Source organism: Larimichthys crocea, chromosome VIII (genome assembly GCF_000972845.2).
Source record: "Larimichthys crocea isolate SSNF chromosome VIII, L_crocea_2.0, whole genome shotgun sequence".
Classification (NCBI taxonomy): Eukaryota; Metazoa; Chordata; class Actinopteri; family Sciaenidae; genus Larimichthys; species Larimichthys crocea.
In genome coordinates this window covers 22,440,702-22,467,212 of record NC_040018.1, presented here as the reverse complement: position 1 = coordinate 22,467,212, position 26,511 = coordinate 22,440,702, and the positions used below count along the sequence as shown (strand labels likewise).

The 26,511-nt window shown below is 38.9% G+C and overlaps 1 long non-coding RNA gene across 1 annotated transcript in view; it reads right to left on the bottom strand.

Moving 5' to 3' along the window:
• The window catches only part of LOC113746244 (uncharacterized), a 74,561-nt gene that overhangs the window by 47,262 nt on the left and 788 nt on the right, over positions 1-26,511 (bottom strand). The window contains exon 2 of the long non-coding RNA XR_003462685.1: positions 26,401-26,496. This is a non-coding gene — a long non-coding RNA (uncharacterized LOC113746244). The remainder of the gene's footprint in view (positions 1-26,400; positions 26,497-26,511) is intronic.

Here is a 26,511-nt window from a genome sequence, read left to right as displayed (position 1 = left end):
GTATATACACACATATATACACACATATACTGTATATACACACATATATACACACATATACTGTATATACACACATACATACACACATATACTGTATATACACACATATACACACACACACATACTGTATATACACACATACACACATATATACACACATACACACATACACACATACATACATACATACATACATACATACATACATACATACATACATACATACACACATTTTTTTTTAAAAAAGATTAAGATTTTTAAACTTTTCATTATTTATGGATTTTTTTTTCTCTGATCAACCATAAAAATTAAAATACAAAACACCTGAAAAAAGAGCTTCTTTTGTCCATCTCAGTAAATGGACATTGTCAGTATTTAGACAAACTTAACAAGATATATAACAACAAAAACAGAGACCTTGATTCACACTATGGCCATAATTAACTTGCCTTCCCTGGGAAAGAAACGCAATGGTTGTTTTTTTTTGTTTTGTTTTTCCTGCAGCAGCATTAGTGACAGTTTTTTCTCTTTTTTTTTTAGAGTGGTGTGGTGGTGGATCCTCAGTGTTTCTCTTGGGTCCTAAGCAGCTGAGCTCTGGGTTAGCCAGGACTAGTGAAGCATCCATTCATTCCCAAATCACACTAAACCTCTCCCCTGTTTAACAAATTGCCTGAACCACACAATTCCTTGTCTGGGGAAGGATTGATCAAGCTTTGAAGTCTGCAGGTCAGTGTAAGGCCAGCATTTGAAGTCACTGCTGAGGTTGGACTGAGCTGATTTTCTCTTGTGAAGGCACAGGAATGCCATGCAAGCAAAGACCCTGGAACAGTACACATTCCATATTTAATAGCTCCCTTCCTTAAACATCGCCTAATGTGAATTAATCAAAATCTATGTGATTTTGTGGTCAGTTAAATTAATTGATCAAACAGGGACAAACGTTTTAGATAAAGTGGACTGTCAAATTCAGTCGACCTCAGTGACAGTAATGCAGCAGGGTTAGGTCAGAAATCCTGAGACCAGCTCAGTTACAGCTATTTGGAAAAAACAACCAAGAAGCAGAAATGAGAGCTGAAGGCCAACTATTTATACAGTTGTCTAAAAAACTCAAAACATTTGCAGTACGACAGATATTAACACACTAGTGTCAGTTCTTTAACATGATGAGAACAAACAAACAGTGAACAGCAGAATAACCACATCTGGTACCGTGATGGTTAACCCACATCACACCAAGGTTAGGTTGTTTTGTTTTTGTAGCCAGATCCGACGCTCAAAATTCCTATCTAATAAATACTTGAGCAGCATTAGATCATTTATGAACGGAAAACATTGTGTTTCTTGCTGACAAATACTTATTCACAGCTGCGGCCCACACATAAGGGAGTGTTTTCATATCTCTCACTATGACACATGTTCTGTAGCCACCTAAATAGCAGTCACAAGGCAAAGGTTGCCTAAGCCATTTACTCTCTCACTGGTTGCTAGGCATGGAGCGCTCAGTCCCTGGGTGAATGATTTGCTTATGGCAGAGCTGGTCAAGCAGGGAATGATTCGCAAGAGCTAAGGTCACGGGCAGATGATGAGGCTAATTAATCTTGCTTTGCACTCTACTCGCTAATTATTTGCTTCCGTAATTATGCCCCTAATGCCACCCCACCCTCCTTAACCGACGTAGCCTATTTCGACCTCCTTTATGTAGCTAAAGAAACAGCCCATAAATTTGTATCTAAAGTGAACATGGAGGCAAGAAATTGGAACCGCTTTATTTGTGACAGCTGTTTCAGAAAAAGTGAAATATCACTTCGCACAACCCTGACCCCGCACCCTCCTGCTGCCATTGGCTGCGATGAAGTGCTTAAAAAGCTCTTCTTCGCGCCGCATCCCTTACTACAGGAAATCGCACAGAAAAGTGGAAGGAGGTAAAGGGGTGGAGGGAGGGGAATCATTAAGTGACTCATTAATTCTACATAATCACTCTTTCAGACACTTTTCTGACACTTCCTCTGTGTGTGCTTCATACTGTTAACAAGCCAGCCTACATGAGCCTGGCAGAGACTGCAACAGCAGCAGTTAGCAGAAGCTTCAGATTGTAGTGATGGCTGGGTCCTCAACATAAGAGAAGCGAGACAGAGACAGGCAGTCACAGAGCCACGGTATAAAGAACGCTTGAGTTGCAGGAGAAGGAAGGCTGAAGACCCCAGGGCTCAAACAGAGCTAGATTTACCCTTATGTGCTAGTCTGGAGGAGCCATGGTCATTGATCGAGGCTGGAGAGCCATGGAAGCCGCCATTTAGACTGGAGCAATACAACTGTGCTGCTATTGATTGATGAGGCTGGTCCTGTTAATATTATTTATGGTAGGGGGGCTACACAGCTCTCTGGCAGAGTAAGCCCCCCCATAATAAGTGGTAATTGATGGCATGAGAGGCCAGGGCTCCCTCACCCTGCCTTCCCCCTACTCACTGACCCCAGTCCTGTGAAAGTCAGATGGATTGCCTCTAACACAGTTATGATTGATATTATCAGATTACATAACCCACTACAGAAGCCTTGTGGGCCTACTCAAGTGGGCACATTGATTTTTGATTAGGACGCCACTCAACACATCTTGGAAGGAACCGGGAAAATATATCCTGCAGATCAGACCACTTCTCTAGATTTCTAAAGGGATGTTTTCTGTTGTGAGCGGGTCTTCAACAGTGTGTATTAATATGACTTGTGGGTAAAACAGAATGTTTCCATAGCAGTCAGTCAAACAATTTTGTTGTGAAGCACATTTTTGATCATAGCAGTAATTCCAGTGAACTATTTTGTATTTATCTGTCAGATAAATAAGTGGCGCTAGCTGGAGATGATTAAACTCAACTAAAAAATGGTGGAATTTGTTGACATACTATTTGTGTTTTAAGCTGTTTGTTTACCATCTTCTACCTGGGCAGCTAGAAGCTATAGCTGGTGGAAACATAATATCATTGTGTTATATCAAAGTCTGCAATCAAATTGACGTTGGATTTTACCTTGTAATGGAAGAATATGCAGCACAAACAGCAGCTCTAGTGAATTTCAGTACTTTCAAAATAAAATAAATACACATTTTCATCCCTCCTCTTCTTATGTGACCAGTTTGAATTATTTCATTGCATTTTAACAAAGTGATAAAAAGAAGACTTTAATCTGTGAACAACAGCCACTATAGAATTGCAGTTACGAATAATTACTTCAACAATACTCAGGTTTCTAAAAGTACCTGTGCAGTAAATGGCTCGACTGTTGCATGACCGAGTTTGGAGTGCCCACCCCCACCACCTCCCCAAAGACCCAAAGACTTGCTCAATTACTGTGGACAGATGGACGACATCCAGCAGATCTCAATGGCTTTCTGTGAGTCAGACGCAATTTTCGCACTAGGATGAAATCAAAATATGTATGAAAAACATATTAGTGTTTCCCTCGAGGCTTACCACAGTTTGTACGCACATGGTGTTAACGTGACGGTCAAGAGAGGGGCATATGTGTACCTGAGAATGTGTGATGCGGGCTGTGATTAATGTCTCTTCATGACTTTTTTGACACCTCTGGCGTAATGGCTCTTTATTTTAGAAATGGATAATTATCATTTCATTTCACTTAAGAATTTTGTATTTGACATTTTTTCAGACTGGCATGGTCAAATTCAGCTTACATGACTGCTGCCTGGTAATATGGAAAAATAGTGAGGATCGTAGAGAACTAAAAGCTTGTTATGTACCCATAAAATCTTGATGGCAATTGAATACAGACAGCTAAAAAGGATCAGTGAGGCAGCTGTGTGAGGTGACCTCTGGCTGACCAGCAGCAGAGGGAACAAGACTGGAGTTATGTAGCTAGGAAACACATAGGGGGTAGGGTACAGGATGAACAGGTCTGCTTGTTCAAAACCACAATATTTTCAGATTCTACAGAGGTGACATTAAATTAAAACAGTGTAAGGTTAAAGTGGATACATTTAAAGTTAAATGCTTAATCTTGTTAACACAGAGCTGCTTTTCAATATAAGATGAAAAGCAAGAGAATGCAACAAAACATGGTATACAGTTTAACTTAGACATTTCTTGAACTACACTAGAGTTTTGATGCTGTTTTTAACTGTTACACACAAGAAATACTTAATTTCCATATGCTATGGAAAACTGGGATGACGGCACAAGATATTTATTATGTTTTGACTTATGTTATTCATGGGCTTTCTTTACAGATGGTTGCCACAATATAAGCAGAGTGCTCCATTTCATTTACTGTATAAAATGGAGGACTGTAGCTGAGGGATGATAAGAACCCCCGCCTGTACTGTTTTGCATTTGGTCAATAAATTTAAAGATAAATTAGAACAGACTTGTAAATATGATAATAACAAATTGTTCCTCTTGTGCACTTCCCTCATTGTTTTATTGCATGTGTGGGCAATCTTCCAGATAGAGTTGAATTGATTTGTTTAATGATCTTCAATCCCTCCAACGCTTTTCCCTTCATTCTCTAACAGCCTCCCTCTAACCCCTCTGCATCTAATGCCCTAACCCCCTGCCTCTTTATCCCACCCTCACCCTCATCAGCACAGAGTAAAGCTGTGAATATGAACATTATGAGCTTTGGGTTCAAAACTTAATGGTTCACAAATCAGCCACTATGGATTTTCTGCTAGTCCAATCAATAGCAGCTGGAGGGGGGTCATGATTTCTAGCTTTCAGATATACTCCTACTCCTAATTCATATCAGTGAGTTAAAACTCCTACAGGCGAGTTGGAATAATTCAATGTCATAGACAAAAGACAGATTATTAAAATGGGAAAGAAGTGTTGGTAAGTTCCAACGTCTGAGCTGCGACACTTGGGATGCACACATGTGTGTCAACTCTCCTCAACAGTAAGGACATGAATGTGCAATTGTCCAAACCTGTCGACGCATACTTACTGTATTCTTGCCATTGCACTTTCACAATGAGTTTTCATAGTTCTCTTATCTGATAGTTGGTTCTTTTCTCCAACACGTTCAAAGAAATGATTAGCCACCTGGCTGTGTTTGTCATCCTTCACAACTCATATAATGCTATATTGGCTAACCTCCCCGGAGATTCACTTTTCATCAAGCTCATCATTTTAAGGTTTTTCCTTTTGCCACAGAAATATGGAAGAACCAGCAAATCTGCAGACAGTATAATCTGATGTTGTGAAAGGCAGAAGCTGAGCTCAGTCATTTTTTTTTTTTACATTAAAGCATCCAAATAGCAACACACAGCAGCAGCCATGATTTTGCAATCCTAAATTGGCTTCCTGGTATCAGAATTAAGAGAAGTATTGTTTACTGTATTTGTCTTAATATTTCTAATGGATTTGTCAAGCAACTAGTGCAGCGATCATCTCACAGAATGATGCACAATGGCCTTTAAAGTCCACATCAAATAAAACATGTATTCATAAAATTGGGACATCAAGGTCAGTTTATGTAAAAAGGTATTAGTCCTTTCATTTAATGATTGTCACTAACTGATTTTTTTTATGTCAACAAAAGCTCTCAACTGAATTTTCAGGCGGAAAGCATAGGTTAAACTATGACAAACACAAAAGTCAGCTCATCATACCGTTTACAGTTTTAAGTTGTTAAAACTCAATGTTAACTAGTACTGTTAATAAAACTAGGACAACTGGTGCACCTAGTAAAATTTACAACTTGTAGCCTATTACTACTGTTAATATACTATTGGAAACAGCCCCAGTAGAGCTACTGATACAGCTCTATATGCATAGCAATTTTTGCAATAAATGTGTGAGCATGACCAAACTGTTCCCAGCATGACTTGGACCCCTCATCTACACAGGAGACCTCTACATGATGGCCAAACGGCAAAGAGAAACACAGGGCTGTTCACTGCAGGACAGCCTCACATGATTAATGACCTCCAATTAAGGTCTAGATGGCAGGTTTCATGGGTTCCTACTGCCCACAACACCCCCAACCAATGATAATCTCTCTCAGGCATGCCTCAACAGTTCAACTCCCCTACATCAACAACATCCTGAGCTGGGACAAGACGCTCTGCTGTCTGGATAGGACAGGGCACAGCGTTACTCTCCACTCCTTAACATCTGTGTGATGATATCATTTTGTTTCATTGGGTTACAAAGCTAAGGCAGATTCACATTAAGGATGTTTGGAGTGGTTTGTTAGACCTTTTAGGGGAAGAGTGGTTAGCTCCTTTTGTTCTATTTATTTACGTAGGAAAGTCCATTCAAGCCCTTTGAAATTAGGTATACCTAAATCAAGTTTTATACTTGTGGGTCTGACCAAAGTACTCAAATAGCTGATTTGGACCTCCTTAAAAATGGTACTATAGGGTCTAGGGAGATGCATAAGGGAGACCTAAAGAACTGTAACTGGCCAACTTAGGTTGCATTTCTTTTGCCTATTTTCACTGCCAATAGACAACATGGAAGAAGCTGAAGTAACAAAAAATGTGTGTTACATTATGTGTTATGTGTGTGATACTGAAACTACTGTATATGATTAAGTAACTGAGTATCAGTTTGACCATGTTGTGAATGAATATAAGGAAAGAATAAAATAATCTGATATTTAGCCCATTAGTGGTACCACTGTCAACCACAGAGCCCAACAGTAGCCACAGACCTCTGTCAAAATACCAATATGCTCACCATCAATTTAAATACAGTCCACTTTGGCCACTTGGGGTGGGTTCATTCGGTGCAGTGGTTCTCAACTGTGGGTGGGCCCACTGGTGGGGAATAAAGCGACTGCAGGTGGTGCATGGATGACAAGGTTTTTTATTTATTTATTGCTGTCCTGTTGATATGTATATCACTAAAATAAATGTTGGATCTTTTATTTTTAAATTATTTTATTAGCCCTATTTTATTAGTTGAATCCTATTTTATTAGTAAATGTTGACATTTGTACGAGCGTAACAACATTACTTTGCCATCTGCTAGGAAAGAGAAAGTGCACCATTACCTGCATCTGTGATCGGATGGCAGGGTTTAAACTGGACATTAATCAGAAGTTGTTCATTTAACCCTGAAACTGATATGAGTTGATCAGAAGTTGCTATATTTGATCACAGTAGTGAGAAAACTATTTACACAACAAATGTTTCTTTTTTATAGTCAGGTACATTTAAGTTCAAGTTACATTTATTGAAAACTGGTATTGACACATTGTACTCTGTACTTTATCCATCCTTGATACTCGTTTCAGTCAAGTCTGTCTGTCTGTCTGTACCATCTGTTTTAAAAGGTCCACATATCAGTCTGTCTTAATGGGTATTGTATTCTGTTCCGATGAACATCCATTTGGGCAACATGCTGCCTGCTGGAAACAGCACGGGTCTGGAAGAACCACTTCTGTTCATGGAGTTTTGACTCCGACTTCGCCCTCCAAAACCACTCTGTTATTAAGGCCTGGAAAAGGCTTCAATGGGTGGGGGAAAGGAAAAAAAAAATCTGAAAACAATTAAACACAAACCGCGTTTGTACTTGGAAAGGAGTGGCTGTTGTATTCCAATCCCAGACGACCTATGGGATGCCACGGAAGTGCCATTAAAAAGAGAAAGGATGCGTGAACAGCTGTTTTCTGTGACGGCTCACACTGCTTACCATGATTTCTCTTCGTAAGACTGGGTCAGGATTACCACAACCCCCCCACAGCCTGCTAAACTTCTTCCTCACATGGCGCACATATGACAGAGTAGACTTACAGTACTGCATAGTCTGTGTGTAATAGAGACAGAGAGATGTGGAAGGAGACATATGCCATAGAAAAATCAAGTGCATGTGTGTGCACACCACTGTATATACTGAGGCAGAGAAAAAGACAAATGGACATTAAGGTATGAGCAAATGAATAACCGTGTATGCAGAAATGTTTTTGTGTAATTGGAGGAAGTACTTTAAAATTCCACATATCGACTTGGCCTTTTTCACAGACAGAGATTGAGTGTGTGAAGACAAAGACATAGGGTGTCAGATACAGAAAAATGAACGGCAAAGTGAGAGAGGGAGACAAAAAGAAAGAGTGTGTGAGAGAGAGACTGCTGGAAGAATGTGATTAAGTCTGTTTATGGAGTCCTATCACTGACACACAAGAGCAGGACCACCTGCAGTCTGGAAGTCATTACACCAGGGTCACGGGATATCCTACATGTAAACTCTGAGTCACTTCACCTCAAATTGGGTGTAAAGATCCCATTTCCTCCCATCGACAAACTAAACCACCTGTATGGTGATAGGATATGATGTTAGTAATGTCTCCATTGCTATTCTATCAAACGGCTACAGCAGAGTTGTGTGGTCACACATAGCGCAAAATTCAATTTACCATGTGTCACCTACACTAAGTAATCCTGTAATAATATAACACATAAATGTTACATTATCTTGATCCATGTGTATTTGTATTTAGTATTATTTTAACAATGACTTTCTATGTCTGTATTTTATCAAATAGCTGGTGAACATCACCAGGTCAAAAGCCAAATATTTCCTTCAGGAATTGGTGGAGACCAAAACAGAGCTAAAATGAGAGGGACTAATAGACTTTCATCCACCAGACTGTTGGCCACACAACTCTAAATGAATGGCAATGTCACTATGTAACTGTTAGATGTGTTAATAGGCAATGGTTTGTTACACGTTTGTAGTACAGTATGTAAGAAATTAAGAAAAACTATGTAGTCATGTGATAGTGGCTTCAGATCTAAATCAGTTAATTGCTCATTTATATTTTATTTATATATAGAACAGGTTTTAGAGAGGCAAAACTGTTAAAAAAACAAAAGAAAAGAAAAATGTGGAAGACTGGCAGGCAATAAGCCAGAATTTCTAATTATTACACATAAAATATTAACATGGAGGTTTCACTATTATAATGACTCAATTATGCCTGTCAGGCAAATCAGTATCAAAATGAATTCTTTTGTAGAAACAAGGCACCAACATGGACATACATTAGCTCAATTTTTGAAAGAAATCTATAGAAAAGTGACACATAACCAGAGCTCTGGCAATAAACAAAAGGGAAACACAGCCTCATATTTGTTGTGTACACTTTTCACCCATCCCGTGACTGGAAGGCAGATGAGCTGATGGTGTGCTGAATTAGATTGATGCATCCCCTCTGTCTGACAGTTCTGAATCATGGCTCTAGCCACACACACCAGCAGCAGCTCTGGAATGTCTGATAAAATGATATTAATTCCACACATTAATGAGATTAATGAATCAGTGCAGCTCAAAGTAGAGAAACCAGCTTTTCCTTTTTGTCTGGCCCTGAAATAATAACACAAAGGTAATTATAGTGCATCCATCAATCTGCTGCCGGACAGTCTAATTATCTGGGCATTTCTGAAGTGCTCTCACTTCTTCACACCCATTTGTATTGTGTGATATGTTATTTTTTCATTAATGGAGAGCTCATCTGTGGCTCCTCCTGCATGTTACAGTGACTGCCTGTCAGTGGCTGTGGGAGCCGTGATTGAGAGGCGAGGGTCTGTAGATTGAGAGATCCAAAATTTCCATGATGGATGAAGATGTCATACTGCTAAGAGGTACACATCATCAGCTCATCGTGCATCTTGACAAAGCACTCTTATCCTCCAAAGGGAATAATGAGGATGCTGACAGCACATCCATTATAATCAATGGCTTTCAAATGAATAATCAACTCTACTAATTGAACAAAGAATTTCTTCTTGGATTAAGTCTCTTAGTACTACCTACTATAGCCCAGTCCTGAGTTTGACGTGTCTGCGAAGCATGAACGAAAGCATCCTAGAGCGCGATGCGCAGCAGCAAGGCTTAAAGTCCTGTTTACCTTTTGTCCCCACCCAAGCATGATGTATTAGGATTATCAACTCGCGGAACATGTTTCTGTTAGTAGTAGTCACTTAAAATAGATTTCCTAAATGTTTCTTCATCGCTCCCATGTTAAGTAATTTCTGCACTGCTACTGTTATGGCGACATAACATTACACCATGTGTATGTTGTTATTCAGGGGTTTTACATTTTCTGTTTACTTTAATGGCCATGTATGAGTGAGACATGGCTTATACCAACATTGCAGTTCATTGTTACAGTCTTTAAACTGATTAATTATTTTTCTTGTCCCACACTAATGCCAAAATACAATTGCCAAGTATTATCTGAACTGCATATTACTTCAGTGATGAAATCAATCCATGTCATAAAATTTATTTTAAGTTTTAAGTCAAGGATGAACTAGTAAATGCTGATTCTCCAGTGCAGGGAAAGGGTTGTCATACAGTTGACATACAGTGATTAAAATGTCATGTGATCTGCCACATCAATCCTTTTAAATTTGAAATCCAGCACTTTTCTGATCAGGCATCTCATAAATAGAGTCTCTTATTATTAATATTATAGTGACATAGAAATTAGACAGAAATGGAAATGCCTCTATTATCAACATTTTAAATGTGCTTCATGTGTCTCGGGATGATAATTGAATAAAATATTGAAATATCAATGAGACAAAATACAAAAGTATAAGATTATTCCAATCAAGACTAATCTAAAAAATGTTATTTGTTTTGCAGCTTATAAAAAGGGAGCAATTTTATGTGTGCAATATTTTGGAATTACATTACTTGTGTTTGTTATTGAAGTTGGGCATCAATGCTCAGAATATAATAAATAATGAAACTCAGAGCCCTGAACTCCTTCATGTCCTCGCCAAAGCAGCTGCATAAGCCACTACCAAAACTCAGCCTTTCTAAAACAAACTCTTCAGCTCCATCAACTGGACTGTAATAGATTTCCAAAACAATAATAATTACGTGAGCTGACCGGAGCAGAACCAGGCTTGGCTCTCCATCCAGACTAATTGTGAAACGTGCAGAGAGCCACTTCCTGGAGCTTCCTTACTAATGGTTACAGACGATTGAAATTTCAGAGCAAATAAAATGTCCCCCAGCTGTCAAAGTAACTGGGTTTAGATCTCTTTCTGTCTTTTTTAGATTTCAACAGCACAAGAAACACAGAACCCATCCTTCCAGTGTGTCACACAGAGAAACTCTTAAAACCTACAGTTTACATCGGTTTCTGAGGAACTAGGTTCCACCACACCTGAACAAACTATTACACAAAATATGTCTGTTACATTTCTTTAACCCATTGTTTAAAGAGGGTGGAGCTGTCCTACATTTTCCATTAGCTCAAAAAAATGAATTGAGAAATGCCTTTAAAAGCCTTTATACACCAAGCACGCCACAAATCATTTGACAGACAATGTTATGATGTGTCTCCTGTCTTGATGCAGAGGCTGGCTCGAGGGCAGAGCCACCTCCGTCTGATAAACACTCCCTTAGTTCTCTACAGCCATAGCCTAGGGGGGGGAGTGAATGGGAAAATGTACCATCTATGCTTCGGTTACAGCTGTAGAGTCAGCCACAGACAGGTTAATGGTAACATCATAGAGTGGCCTCAACTTTAATTTCAATAAACTCATTAAAATTTGAGAGAAGTCATTCCACTTGATTCAAGTGTCTTCTAAATGGCTCATAAATGTCCATTCCTTTTTATAAACACTTGGGTCAGTTACTTATCGTGCCTGTTGGAGGAACACTTGCTCAAAAATGGTTCTGCTCTTTGTTTTTGCATAGGAGGCAGCACAGATGACTGTAAAATAAACAAATGAAGAAGAATGTAAAACAAGACGCAGACCTCATCCTGTCAATGTCAGAGAGGCACTTATATGCATACACCCACACAACATGATGAACTTACTGCCTTTTAAGCAACTATGCTTTGTAGTGAATAAGTCTTTATGGATATTGCTGAGTTGAGTGACTAAATCAGAACAACAGGTCACATGATGTACTGTCATGTAATATTCAATAACAAAAGAAATGTACAGTAAATAACACTTTCTGAGCACAAATGATGTTAAAAACCATGTCTTTTTTTTTTCTTTCTGTTATACATGTTTTCTTGTGTGCAGGCAACGATCCAGATAGTCAGATATGGCACCCAGTGTTTAAAGTTGGTTTAATCATTTTTGACCACTAGGGGGCAGATATACACGAAATCAAACTGACAGCCATATTATTAAAGTGCTACGGCAATAATGTTAGTAAGAATTCTCTTCCTTATAAATACATTAGTTGTTTTATATGCCTACCCACGCATGCCATATGTAAAACACATTAGAAGAAGTTTTCTTCTTCTCTCTGTAATCACAAACACACTCGCTTCCAAAGAAATAAAAGAAAAGAAAGGTAGTACCTATAAAGAAACGCACACACATACAAATATTTTCACCAACTCTCTCTCTCTCTCTGTCAACTAGGGTGTTCAAATTGAGACCATCCTTAGGGGTAAAATTCATCAGCCCAAAACATCTGTAATCCAGGATAAAGAGGAAGTCACACTCATGAGGTCTGTATGTTTCCATCGTTTTACCTTAAATATCATTGCAAACTCTTTTCTATGTAGCAGCACTAGTATACGCAAAGCATTCCAGACCTCCATGCTTTTTATGCCAATGATAATGTTCCAAAAAGCTCAATGGACAGCAAAACTTTTGCCCATTTTTGATGAATTACATAAGCATTTGTGATTAGAAAATATAACCAATTCTCGATGAAAGATGCTATTGGTTGACAAAAAAATATTCCACTCCAGTTAATCAAAAAATAAGTGGATGGATTAGTTAGACATTATCTATTGACAGACCTTATTAGCCAAGTTTATACAGATCTCAAACAGAGATTTGAATTTTTCTCAATCCTAACGTTGTTAGTGATGCAGACGTATAGCTGACCAACGCTGATTTTCTGGCCTCGGCTGGACAATTAAGTCCTGAACAATGGGCTAACATTATTTTTTATATGTTGGAAAATTTGGTGGTGGAGTGCAGTGACTGATAAAACAACACATGCAGCATTTTAAAAGTAGACATCTGGGCATATTTCAGATTTGATAAACTGGGAAGCGTAAAATGGACAAGACGCATGCTATGTGTAAAACCATGTTAGCCATTTCACCGACCCACAAAGAATGCAGCAAGGCTTTTCATCAGCTATGAATTGAAAAGGTGCTGTCAAATTTGCTGTCCAACTCTGTAAGAAGAAAGAGAATCATGTTTACGCACTGAGGTGGGTCACACAGATCCTTGCATTAAAAAGATGCATCGAAAATCGCTGACATGTGAATCGTAATTGAATCAAATCGTTAGGCCAGTGAAGATCCACGTCTCAAAAGGTTTTGAGACAGATCCACAACAACACAACTTCAGTAAATGTGACAGATCCAAAACGTCCCATGCGACGTCTCATCTGTACTGTGACAAGTGCTTTGTGCTTCCTTTCCTCGAACATGAGGAATCCACCTCATCCAAGACTATAGCGTCTTTAAGTTGAGTTATTTGCTGCACTGTCTGATAGATCACCTTCTCGCCTTGACTTGTGTGGTTCGAGGCAATTTCATTTTCCAATCCCTCTCAGAAGTTATCTAAATGGATTGTACAATAATCTGTTGTGCCCTGAAACCACACAGCAAATAATTATTCTGTGTTCAAATGTTTGACAGGAAAAATTAGTAACAATCACCAAGAGAGCAGGTGTTTTTCTTTTTCCTCCCCCCCACCACCCGTCTCCCTGAGTGCCTGCAGCAGAAAAGGTTGTGTACAAGGCTAGTATTGATTTTGAAACCATTTGACAAAGAATAAATAAGACGGTAGAGGGGGGAGGCCTTAGCCATGAGCTTTTTGATCAATCAACATGTCACAGCTGGAACTAAATTCAATTCTTATTTATCAAAATCCCCAGCTTGGTTAGAATGCTATGCAACGATGCTTTGCAGCGGCCCTTAAGAGTCCTCTGAGCCACAAACATCACTGTCACCGGCATAGATTTCATGACGGAAATACTTTGTTGTGAAATCTTTATCATGCAAAGACGATAAATTAATTTGAATTTCATGAGGTTGTATATTCAGTCCAGAGTTGTGAGAAACATTGCATTCTAAATTCATACAGACGATTGCCAATGTCAGACAATGTGCAAATTTCTACTGACTGAACCACTACATGGAGTAAAATATGTAGTTGTTGCTGTGTAGGTTGACATACAATTGCATTTATGTCCACAGATGAGCAGCTATTACTTTTCATCTCCGTGGAACTGCCACAAACCCTGTAATTTCAGACAACCTTCATGTATGTTCATAAAACAGATATCAGAGGTCAGGAACAAACCAGTGATTTCACAACAATACATTCTGATGAACGCTGAACACCCAGAGCACCTTCACTCAAACACGCCTGATTAAGAAATCAATTTTCTGTCATCTACCCATGAAGTCAGATAAAACCTTTCTTGACTTGAGTTATTATTAAAGGAAAATGGATAAGAAGTCACATTATACAGCAGGTGAACAATCCACCTTTGCTCCAGCACTTTGCCGCTCCAGTCTGACAGGTCAAAACATCTATCACAAGGTTAGCACAGACAAACGCATATCTGTGGGCTGTGAGAAGAAACTGGAGACACGCACACAAACATTGGAGAGATATGCAAACTGCTTATAGAAATAAGAGCTAAAATTCAAACTTAGTACCTTCTTGTTGTTTGCAGAAGGCTAACCCCTGAGCTGTTGTGTCAACATTACAATTCATAGCTGGGCCTTTGAAATGAAAACAATCACGCTACAAATGACATTATGCTTATCTACATATCAGACACTCACATAAATTGCGTGTGTGAGAGGCATTAGAATGAAGGCAAATTAAAGTAAATGCGCCTCTGATTGTAATAGCAGGTTATTGCTGTGGCCTCTCACAGATAATTCCTGTTGCCACAAACCTATGAGTACTATATCAAGTATCATATAAAGACAAAGACATATAAAGACGAAACATTAAGTGTTCCACCTTTAATAGTACAAGGTATGGCGAACCACCAAGCTAAGGGGAATTTTTTTTTTTTTTTTAGCTTTTTGTTGGTGCATCTGTGCTGAACATAAGTTGACCTCTTTGTTGTTGCCTCAGAAACTCTTGGATGTGAGTGCCACTGCTACCAGAGTTAAAATACTGCAGCACTTGCACATACGGGATACAGGTTAGGCTAGGTAACCATGGTGCCACATACAAAGAGACAAAGCTCTAATGGGAACAGACAACAAACTCAAACAGAGAAATGGTACCAAACTTACAGTATGTTTGACTTTCATTTTCCAACTGAGCTGCATTTTGCTGAAGGGGTGGAAAGCCAGCTCACTAAGTGAATGATAATCACAAGCGAATATCTGCATACATCAATGTGAACTAGTTCATTTTTTGAGACTGTGAAGATCAACATTCAAAATGATGTGATTTGCACAACACTGGTTTGAAGTGAACGTGATTTCTCCACCATAAACAGTACACCAGGCTCACATACTTTTGATAACAATATCAATATGTCCCTAAGTTTTAATCAACATACTGACAAGAGTCACATGTCTTTTATCAAGCTGTAACAGATGTATGTGTATATGACAACCCCATTGCAATGCACTCTGTCAATTTTCTCAGCTCTTTATCCCTTTCTGAACTCAACACCCATTTCCTGTTCCCATGCAGTTTTAGCTTTGATGGTAAATTGATTATCAAATAACATAAAAGTGGCGTAGATCTGAAAGATTATTGCCTGCTGGTGAGGGCTTAAGACGAGCACATTCTCCCATGGTACACCAAGAGGATGCAAGCAGAATAAGGGGGCTAACAGGTAAAAAAGCTTTTGTTTAGAGACTTACTGACATACTGTAGGGGCATCCTGAATATAATGATTGTAGTGACATTAAGCTAAACAATATATTATAATGAGTGCAATTTTGCCAATACAGGAGTAAGAGCAAAATTTGAAAAAAAAAAAAAAAACAGCAAACTGAAAGAAGAGCTCCTCAAAGGCCATGTAAGACTCTGACAGTAGTTTCTTTAATATAGCCTGTGTTGTGAACTGCACTAAATTATATGAAATGTCATGGATTGGCTATATTATTGTCTCCTATGGCAGAATTATAAAAACAATTGAGAATCTCACTATCACATAAATCTGGCTGGAGAGAAAGAGACAGAGAGCAAGGAAGAAAAAGAGATTAAGCTGATATTTTGGAGTAATTTCTTAGTATGGAAATATTTGTCTTGAAAATTGATTTAGCTAATATCCCCTCTTAGTTATGTCATAATAAAGAATCATTTGAGGGAAGGTTTCCGAGTGAGGTGCCTATTTTACAACAGTGAAAGCCATGAATGAAAGCTCATTCCCAAATGTGAGAATAATCAATCTGAAATGCTTATGACAATTAACAGTGCAAGATGCAATAAGAGCTGGGTGTTTTGACAGCTTAGATTTGGATTAAACCTGGTTTAATAGGATCATTTTTCTCACAAAAGGTACTCCTTCAAACCAGGACAATCAATTATTATGAATTATACATGCATTGAATTAAGTGTCTAATGTCATTAATATGTCTCATTAGTTTGCATTGAGTGCGGGAGATTTTCCCCTGTGTGACTCCTCCATCAAAAGGAGGATATGGGGTGGGTGGGTGGGGGGTGGTTGGTTGGTTGGTTGGGGGAGAATAACAGTATTTGCATTGAGCAGAGGCGCCATTGTGTCAGTGTCAAATGGAGTGTTTGTAATGTCTCTCTCTCTCTCGCTTGCTGGAAAGCATGAGCTTTATTCATTTCAAATATTTTCAGTGATGCATTAGTGTCAGGATGTGTCGGTTCCATTTCTCAGAGACGAGCAGAAGCCTGACAGCCCGGGCGGATGTGTAAATACAACAGAAAACACTTAACTATGAGATCATCTGCACTGGGTTATTAATCTTGCTTTTTAAAGGGCCTGTGTGGCCTGACTCCATCTATGATCCTCCTAGGCCGGTGTTGCTATATTCTGAACCATGTTATCTGTCCGAAAAAAATATCCATTAAGGAGATGGATGTATTTTGGGGACGGTTGGAAAACAAAAGGAACACACAAGTGCTGATTGGGTGGGTTATGGGTTAAGGGCACATTTACAATGGGCTTCTTTGTTTGGATGGGATACTACACAGTGCATAACAGCTGCTGTTGCTGTAAATCCACACATCTCACAAGCTGATGAGTGAGTTGTCACCCAGTGGAATAATGTAAAGAGAAATTTGTTGTGAGACTTAGAAGGACCATACTTTTTTTTCCTAATATACCTGTGCTAAGTGTCTATATTTTGAAGATGACATTCATAACAGGAGCAGCCTACTTCACATTAATACAGTTACACACATTCACACTTGGGAACTGGCAAGCATACTATTGCATGGCATTGGTATTCCCAGTCATGTCCCTCACACAGAATGGGTCTCAGTCCTATTTATTCAAGACACAGCTCAAAAACTCAAACCAGCCACTAAGCATGTATTGCAATGAATTAAATACTGATAACTCACATGAAAAATAAATCACTGCTGCTAACATTGAAGAAAAAGATAATCTGCAATTGTTTTATCCTAAATGTATTCATAGCAACTCACTGAGGTCATTCTCTGCGATTCCAGCACAAGTCACGGCATACATTCCCCGTACGTATTCACAACACTGACTTCTAGACATGCAATGACCCATGTATCATCTCTTCTGGTGTTGAATCAAGGGGTGATGACATGTCCCTGTTGCAAGGCCGCATGCATTAAACCACAGGCCGATGACGCACTGTCACTCCATTCCAAAGCATGAAAAAAACTTAGAGACCAGCAGAGGGGAAAGCTGTCAGAACTATAAACATAATCAGGACATGTGTGTTTATTCATCATCATTTTCAAATCTGTCAGGCTGTAAAAAGGTGGTTAGAGGGCGGTCATGCTGCCTTTACACAGGACATGATACTTCTTATAAGGACACACAACCTTAGCCTTGTTGAATTCAATCCAGGTATACTTCAATTAATTAGAACTAAATAAATAATGTGCAAGGAGCCTATTTAGAGGTTTTATTCTCAAGACATAAAAGTCATTAATTATCAGGGTCAATGTGAGAGGAGATAACAGAGAGCGAGAGTGCATCGAAATAAGTGAAACAGGTAGAATTCTAAATGTCAATGAAACTAGCAAACTTTATCACACCATGTGAGAAACAAAGACAAAACTGTTCATTAATTTCTGTGTTCATGGTTTTCTGACCAAGGCCATTTTTGTGAAATGGAAATGTAGTGGACAACTGAAACAAATAAAAGACTACAACATTGCCCTGAAATTACTCTTCCTTGTTTTTGAGTGTCCAGGGAGGCAGGTGAAGTCTGCCCTTATTACCAATGTCAGAGATTCGATTAAGCACGAGGAAAGCAAATGATCCCAATGAACTAATGATTAATCCGGCAGGTCTATTTACTAATGTACCAGAATGCATTAGAGGCATAAGTTAATGGGGACAGGACATCAATTCAAATACAAATGAACCACATTTGCATTGGACGCTTATTGACTGGTGTAACAAAACGAATTACAAAAGGTAATCTACTTATAAACCTTAGAGACGGATGAAACATGATTCCCAACATATCTACAATCTAACTTAGACCCACTCTTGCCTCCAGAAATGACAGCATCAATACAAACAGATTGACCGGTCTGTCGTCAAAATAAAACATCCGTTCAAATTAAAAGAGAGGCTAGAAATAATTAACCTGATTTCCTGTCACTGCATAAAGACAACAGCTTACTTTGATTTGGTAAGACAACTCGTGCTATTTACTCTGTAAACTATAGCCTGTAAGTATGACCTCAAGCATATCTTGATTCATACACCATTTTGTAAACCAACAAAAGTAATGTTTTGTTTGTGTACTGCAGAGCTGTAACTAACTACCATCATCCCCTTTAGTGGCAGAAATTTTCCCACACTCTTCTCTGCCAGGCAAGGGACGGTGTGGGGGATCGTCAGACCTGCCAGAGGCGACAGTGCTATGGCACTCCTGAAATGGCTCCAACTGAGCGCAAGGCATTCCCTAGGGGGGTGTAAAAAATAAAAAAATAAAAATACTCCCGCTTTGTGGATGAAAGGCCCAGACTTAATCCTCGCTTTGTTCTTGTACATAGATGAACATGAAAGCCCACTTCTGTGGATTGCTTCTCTCTGGGCCCTTGGGCACAGCACTGGACCCAGAGCACAGTCTTATCAATAATGCTGCACTCTTAACTATAGGCTTAAACTGGTGGAAAATATTCCACAATTTGACGGAAATCTATCCATCCCCTCTTCCCAGCGGTAATGACACTTTTGCTAGCTTGTCTAATACCATCTAGTAAGTGATTTTTGTATGGGGAGGAGGGGGGTTTAAAAAGAGAAAAGCAGCAGTTCTATTTGATGTTTCGATCTGGCATTGATCTCAGAGGAAAGACTCACATTCTGAAAGTAGGATTATTGGCTTCACTGGCTCTCCTCAGATGTCAAAGATCTTTGAACAGCCTTGTAAAGTGCACTACTTCCAGGCTTCTGGTGAACTGCTTATGAACTCATCAAAAGAGCACCTGTCTCCATATTAATGAGGCACCATGCACTTGACAAGGGTCCTCTTCCCACACATACCTGTCCCCTTGAGAACCTCACCACTTTTCCTGGAAACCGCAGAACAAAGGTGCTTCTCATTCTCAAGCTTGTGTCTTCTCGCAGCCACACTTTAGAGTAAACACACACACACACACACACACACCTTACTGCTCACACACCTGCTTGCACCACCCCTATATCTTTCTCTGTCCCTAACAGTATTTTTATTAAGCGACACAAAAATACAAAACTGACATTTTGAATTATTCACCTGCAATTCTGTTTTCACAGCAGCAGGTGATTCACGTAGAGCCAGCTTGTGGTGATATAGCTGTGTGTTCATGGTCATTTTACTTGATCCGTCCTTGGGAAATAAACATTGTGTTTGCGTCTTTAATGTAATACCAGATAACATTTCTCTCTCTGTCTCTGCAGCAGAGCTTGTCTGATTGTCAGCAGACGGCAGTGGAGGTAGAGAGTGAAGTGGAGATTGTCCACTAGTTAATCGATCACAGATGCCATCGTTCTGATTGCAGATCTGTTTTTTTTTTAAATAACTTAAGGTAAACGTGGTATCAAAAAGTCAATCAAAGTATCAATACTTTTGACAACCCTACATAGGACAGTATAAGGTTACATGCTGCAGACAAATGACTATACGTCTTTTATATGTTCAACAACAGGAGATCATCTGTACTTCATTTACTTCCTGTGATAGTAAAACAATATCTAAAGCATTTTTTTTTTCTGCATTTCCTGTTGTGATTGACTTGGCACTCTTTTTGCCTGTTTGAGGTGTTTTATGATGAATTCCAGGTGGAACTGGCAGAAACCCACATCAACCATTACAATATTATTCCTCTTACACAGTCACAGAAATATTTCAATTTATTTTTTTATTTTTTTATCCATTTCATATTATAATATTGTGGGAAATCAAAGTCTTATGACCAGCAAGTCAGATAACAAGATAAGATGTCATTTTAGATAAATATCAAATAATAGGTGACAAAGTGGAGATGGGGGTGATAGTGACAGTAGTGTTTCTATGTGTGTGGGGGGGCTAACTCTGTGGTGGTGGTGGAGTGGGGTGTAGCAGCATCGCTGAAGTGTAATTGATAATGTAAAAGGCAGATGGGGGTCTCCAGGGAGACAGAAAGAATCCCAGCAGATGGCCAAATTGCTGCTTATTTATGTGGAGCAGAGGGCTCAGCCCCATCGTCCGCATGGTATGATGGATCATTATAGCTCTCTGTGCATAAACACCAATATGCTTTTAAATCTGGACGCCAAAGCTGAAGAAAGCCAACAAGCAAAAGTGCCATATTTCAAAGGTGCTGTCAGGGGCATGAGGGTGGAGGGGGAGTTACGGTAAACAACCTATGCTACAATGAATCTAATTAAAGACCATCCGCTCACAACCTCCACTGTCTACCGCCCCTTACCACGTGGTAAGGAGTCTGTACCATCTGTACTGAATGCTGGCGTGTTAACAGATTCACCAGTTAAAGAGCTGACAGTAGTAACAGACATCTTTCCCATGGAGGGCCAGTGCATGCAGTCTGTTCGTTCTTCAGCAGCAGACATCTAGATAAGGAGGAGTCAAGGTAAAACGTACATACAAGCGCACACATACACCCCTGTGTTAGTGGTCAGTGTGTTTTTGATGACACACACTGTCATTATCTTCGATCAGCTGTTGTGTGTGCAGACACAGACAGATTGGTTAATATGGTTGAGGCCCCTTTGATCCCATCCTGTCCCAGGGTTAACTCTATTAATGTCAACCCAGACAACCTATTTCATATTTACTAAGACTGTTTCATCTCTCCATGCCGTAATTGGTCTCCTAATGTGAGGGCAGTGATGTGAAGGCCATCCATCGGACTGATATTACAGAGCATGCTCTCCCTTCTTCTCATAAAGACACTTCAATACTAACCAGCTTTTCAGTGTTGGTGATTGTAGCTTTAAGCAACTTCTCTAAATCATTTGTACAAAGCTGTCCATTTTTGATAAAACACAACTGCACTAATAGAACAAAATCATCACTGAAAACTCAAAGCTGGCACCTAGGACAAATTATTGTTGTAATCAACTAAAGATTGAGGATAAACGGATTTAGCACTTGAATTAATGTGAATTGGACTGGTTTCTCTGAAACATTGAAAAAGATACTACAAAGGACATATGCTGCTAATTAATCCTTGCAAATGTGTTTTACTGTTTTTAAAGTATGTAATAACTCTGAAGTATGGTTGCATACTTTAGAGTTATTCTGCTGGTTCGTAACCTCAAGAGCAAGGCTGTGTGGATACCCAGAAAACCTCAATTATGTGACAACCAAAACCATTAAAGACTATTTGAAATACTGCTGTTTATTATTAAACCTCTAAATGTGCACTTTACTGTATATTGATTTGATACGCATTTTAATAGGACTGTATATACTTTTTTTAATGGTTCAATATATATTTTATAGAGAGAGTGTCACCATTCAGCACTAGTAACACATTTTGTTGGTAATGCTCGTTTAAATCTGTGGAATTATACCAAACTTTTGCTTTATACATTATTAAAAATAAGCAAAACTGGAACCCTGAATGCTATCACTTATACAATAAAGATGTTGGATGACACAGTGTTTGGAGGAACCTACCACAGAACAGGAGAGTAAATGTGTCATTAAGTGGGGAATGTATAACACCTCCCTGGGCCTCCCATATTTTACTTTCCAGAGTAACACCAGCGAATATTAATATTTGCTTTTCATTTCAGGTAGCAGTGGTACTCTGTTCAGGAGGAGTGAAAAAGGGAGGAGAGCCTGAGTGTGGCGAATGAGGCCTTCAGACAGGATATTATAGCGACTAAAAGCGCTTGATGTGCCAATGAAATAGACGTTTACTGTAATTGAGGATATTTTTTTCCAAAGGTGAAATGAAATTTAAAAAAAAGACTGACATTGTGAGCCTCATTAGAGCTGAATGTGAGTTAAAAGCTTTCTTTGTGCATGACACAATGATTGACAGAAGATGAGAAATTCACTTGGTCAAAGCAGCTGCCACCATCCATGTGTCTTTCTCAAACTAGCAGCAGCACTATAAAGTTGGTGAGGGTTTACTTAACACCCCACATTACGCTTCCAGTCACAAAGAGAACAATCACAATGTGAAAGAGCTATCGCGCAGTAGAAGCACTTTGGGTTCTAAACGGAGAAGTTAAATCTGAATAATAGACCCTGTTTGGAGAGCTGATATCCAAAGTACCAAACACTGTGAAACATCAAGGAAACTAATCAGAAAGTGATTTACAGCATTGGGGTCCTCACACCCTTTGAAGAAGTCCTGTTTTTTTTTGGTTTTGTTTTGTTTTTTTACAACCTGGCTCCTGTTATCGTAGTTTTGGTCAATGTATCTATAGTAATACTGTCCTATTCACTATTGTGGTACAGACTGTAAGCATGAGTGCTCTGTAGGCGCAGCTTTACAATCGGAAATGTAAAGCTCAGATGTCTTGTTTGACGTGGGGTTCTATGAGGTATCCATAGTCAGTGTATTACCTAGATGGTGGTCAGTGCACAACCAGTTTTTAGGCATTTTTTATGTGATTAAAATATGTTGTTTTTTTTACTGTTGACCCTGCCTACAGCAATGCATAGCTCTGCTCCTGTGCATGCCGACTGCCATTACTGTAGGTAATCCATTGACTATGGATACGTCATACAACCGCACTTCAGAATACCTGAATTATCCCTTGGGGCTTTAAAAGTTATTAAGCTTTTGCACTAAATACTTTTTGATGAAATGAAGAAATTGAACAATATACTGGATATCGTAAGTACCTACAACAATGTAGGTGGAACAAAGCATCATGATATCTCATTGAGCTTATATATTCATCAAACCTACCTAGGTTGGACAAAAAAAAAAACATATGGGACAAAAGCAGCAACCCTCAATCTTTCCATAATTATGCATCATATGTACCACACACCATGGCAACCACAGTGAGATTGACATTGTATTGATACAATAAGGAACTGTGGTATGTGAGGTAATGTGAAGTACTGAATGGGCTTTCTTCACTGTACCAAAAACATGATTCTGACTCTTAGCAACATGTGCAGGAACCACAGACAAGTACAGAAGTAAAACTCAGCCATTTGTTTGAAATATTGGGCAATTTTCCATCAATCAAAACCCATTCCTTAACTTCATGTGCAATAAATTCTCAGGGGAGTGCTGATTTCATGAATGCAACAAATAGGAAGTGGGTGACTTGACGAAAAGAAAGGGCCATGTTTTAGATTTAGGAGGGTGCCCACTCGCTCTACACTTCAAAGAGAAAAGTATGATTCTGCTAAAATGGTGTCAGTGTCTGCACTCAATTTTGGTAATAACTTGCTCTGAGAGAAAGAAAGAATCTGGAAGCAATTTGTGATGGTACAGCCAAGTTTTCTTTTTCCTCTAACTAAAGTTATTCTAACTATTGACCTTTCCAGTACTTGAATGGCATTTCCAAGCATTCTGGGATGCCACTGCTGCTCTCAAACGGAACTTTTTAATTCTGTGCGTCAGTGTTGTTTTAGGCCTCGTCTCCTGGGTAAAGCACTTAAACTATTACTGTACGCTCGCTCTTTTACCACATTATTTGAACTGTGAGCTTTTCTGCTATTCCTGTCCTGTTGGTAACAAATTATAAAATCTATTCTTTTTATTTCTCCTAATCTATTATTTCAAGTAAAAGCGGGCACCTGAAAATGTATATACTCATTTTGACTTTTCACTAAACACTGTGATTTTTTGTTGCCACTTGTTTAACTATCCACTGTATGCGTATCAGATCAGAACATTGCCACTTAAATGTCAAAACTGAAACAGAATTCAGCTGAACAACCTGCTGAGCTTTCTTCCTTTTACACTGCTGCTCCCTTGTGGTGTATCCAGATATGATAGGCTGGTTTGACAAAGTATAAATGCAATAGTTTCAGGTGATTCATTATCAACAGGAAAAGGAGAGGGATTGTCGTGTTCATTCATTTTGTGAAAGTTATTAAACAGAAGTTGAAATAGCTTTTATAAATAGATAGAAAACAAAAAAAACCTGCTTTGTTTAACAGAAAAAGGTGTATATTATGCATTTAAAACCCTACAATTACACCGAAAAGTTTAGTTTAATATTTGCCTCTTGTAACTGCTCTTGTAGCAGCAATGACTTGAGCTTGATGATGAATGTTCATTTATGTGTTGGGTGGCTTTATTTTAGATATTTTATCTGTTTACTTCAGGACAACTCCACACCGTCACATCACTGCAATCCTAAAGTCTTGTCTCTCAGTCATATCCTTGTCCTGCTACCCCACCACCATCATCCCAGCCCCCGTCTCTCACCAAAGCAATCAGGTAAATCCCACATTAACTCCTGGGAAACAGCCCATTAATATTTCACTTGTTTCCAAGCCTGTTTGCGCCATACATCAATGCCCAGCCACTCCTTTCAAAGCCATACATTAGAACTATTTTCAAAATACTTCATTGTCAGCCTGTGGCAGCCTCATTACTTATTAAGATAAGAGAAAAGATGTGCAGGAGCAGTTGGTGGCTCAGCTTGCTTTAAAGGCTCCTTTCTACTGTTTCCACCTCTTCTGCCTCTGCCTCCTACTCCACCTCCCTCTCCTCCTCATCCTCACTCGTTTGTGTGCTAACGCTGTCAGAGAACCTGTAGGAAGTTGCTTGGCTGAAAATAAGTGGGATGTTAGTTTAGTTAAGGGAAAAGAAAAAACACGCCTGCCAATGCTTTGTAAAGTGTACTAAAATAACTGCTTAGCCAGCACAGTCAGGCTGTGAGTGTCAATATTTATAAAGCACCAATTTGACCACAATATTAGGATGAAGTACTCTGCATGAATAGCATTTAACAATAACATACAGGTACAGCAGTAGTGCGGCAACTGCTATAGTACTTAGAATTGCAGGCCCTTAATTCACAAGAATCAAATGTGTCATCGTAGCATGATTTATTATGAAAATGTGTGGCATGTGTGGTGAAAGGACCACGACTGAGATCCTCAGCTGTATTTCAGATAGATTTTACCACTGCCAAAATTATGTGGACAGAACATTATGGCATACAAAGTATTAAAAACAAGAAGTCTTGCATAATAATATATTTTTTAGATCATATATTAAAGAGGAACATATAACAGTTACATATTCTGAGGAGCCTATTATCACTAGAAGAACAAATGGGCCTAAAGGACCAGCCTATGGGACCAAAACCACACTTGTCACTTCAGGTATATGTGAAGAGAGCAGTTACAAAGGATCAGGAGGAATACACGGCCATACCGGAGGAGCGACAACAAAAGAGAGATTGCATTGTTATTGCCTCATCCTCTCTGACAAAACATAGAAAAATTTAAATTGCTATGAGAGGTGTTCAAATCTACTACAAAAAGGAACAAAAGATCAAAAGAGGAAGATGTAAGAAAGTTTTCATCCAGCATGATGGCATACCTTTGTAACTGTTGGGAAACACTTCCAGTGCTTCATGACAGGTTTAAGCATCAAACTCTTGACAGCAGTAAGACTTTGTTTTGACAGTGTTTTCAAATCAGTTACATTGTTTATAGCCTATTATATTTTTCTTTTGAGAAAAACAAAGACACAATCTTCACGCAATCACAATCTTTTAAATCAAAAAAAAAAAAAAAAAAAAAAAAAAAAAAAGGGCACAGATTTTTTAAAGACAGCTTGTCTTTATCTCCAAAACCCACAGCGAACAAGTTAATAAATGGAAACCATGCAAAGTAGTGGAAATGAATTACCGTGCTGACATTAAACTTCAGGAGGTCAACACTGGGTTAGAGGAAAACTGTGTCTGGCATTCATTTCCTCAAGTGTCACAAAATCCACCGCAGCCTCTGTGGAAAGTCGGG